At 38.1% G+C, this 1,519-nt stretch overlaps 1 non-coding gene across 1 annotated transcript; it reads left to right on the top strand.

The window, feature by feature from the left end:
- Positions 1-722: 722 nt before the first annotated feature.
- Positions 723-829, top strand: LOC136509806 (small nucleolar RNA R71). The gene has a single exon (XR_010772545.1). It is a non-coding gene; the product is annotated as a small nucleolar RNA R71 (small nucleolar RNA).
- Positions 830-1,519: the final 690 nt, after the last annotated feature.

Raw genomic sequence — 1,519 nt, 5'->3', positions numbered from 1 at the left:
ATATAGATTTTGAATTACCTCTACAAACTTACCAATCTGCTCATCCATTTTGTCTTTTCTATTTCTTCCTACAAATGGTAGGAAGGTTGTGTCATGAAAATCTCATTGTAACTCTTGCTCTTATGGCCCATTTTCTTCGTCATCCTTCTTCTCCTCTTCTTGCACTACAACTAGTGTCTTACCTGTCCTTGTTGGATATGGCAGATCACGAGTAGACTTGCCACCTCTTGTGGTTATGGCATTGACCTTCTCAAGGTTAGTGGCAAAAGGAAGAGCAATGGCCAACTGGGCTAATTATGATTCTATCTTTTTATTATAGTTAAGTTGGTCTTGTATGGAAGAAGAAAAACTATCCATTTTAGTATTTATATTTTCTAGGACCTTATCATTAAAAGCAAGCTTTTTAGAAATATTCTCATTAATCCTAGCTTGTTCTAAGATTAAGTCTCTTAACGATGATTAGTTTAGGATTGGAAGAATTATAATAATTACCTAGGTACTTATCTTGGTAAGTTGACCATTGTTGTTGTTTCCATCTTTGTCTCTATTGTTGTGAACCTAAATTGTTGCCAATGATGTTTACATCCTCTTGTGAATCAGGGAATTCAATCCCCAAATATTCCCCACATAAGTTTTGACATCCTCCAGTAGTGGCATCGAGTTGTTCTTGGGCTTTCTAAGTTAATCCATGGTTGAAACTTTGCATGAGCAACCAATCTTCTGTTCCATGATGAAGGCGATCTGAAACATATTCTTGAAAACATTCCCATGCTTCTGGAATGGTCTCTCCTTTATGTTGTTGGAAGTTTGAAATCTTTCCTCTTAAGGCAGTGCTCTTGCCTATACGGAAAAACTTTTCTAGGAAGGCCTTTGAACACTTTGCCCATGTATTGATGTGATCTTTGTTGGTGTAGAACCATTGCTTCGCTCTTCCCACAAGTGAGAATGGAAAGAGGCGGAGTAGTACGATGTCTTGAGCAACGTCCTTGATGACGATCGTGCTACTTATCTCTAGGAAATTTTGAAGATGAGCACTAGAATCTTCATGTGCCTTTCTGCTGAATGGGGTAGCTTGCACCATGTTGATGAGGCTTGGCTTGAGCTCGAACTCAAGATTATCAGTTTTGAGTGTTGGTCCAATGTGAATGTTCTCGGTGCTTGGAGCAGAGAATTCACGCAGAGTCTTATCAGCCATAGCTTCGTAAACTAGTGTTCAGCTTCCTCTTGATTTGGTTGATTCTAATTGATGGAATTTATTAATAAATCACAACAAATCCTACAATATCCTACATAAGATATGAACAAAGACAAACAAGGGTAAGCCTACTAAAGCAGAGGGTATGATTTTATCAATAAGTATTTATTTAGTCAATTCTCTTAGCCATGTGCCCCTCCCCGGCAACGGCGCCAGAAATGCTTGTTGACATTTCTTAGCATCACTCTTAACTAAGTTGTCATCCCTAGCATGATGCCATAAATGTGTTGTTGGTAATTATGAGAACACTTGTAAACTATATAT

Source organism: Miscanthus floridulus, chromosome 15 (genome assembly GCF_019320115.1).
Source record: "Miscanthus floridulus cultivar M001 chromosome 15, ASM1932011v1, whole genome shotgun sequence".
NCBI lineage: Eukaryota > Viridiplantae > Streptophyta > Magnoliopsida > Poales > Poaceae > Miscanthus > Miscanthus floridulus.
Note: the sequence above shows the minus strand (reverse complement) of the source record. Positions and strands in the feature narration are given on the sequence as shown.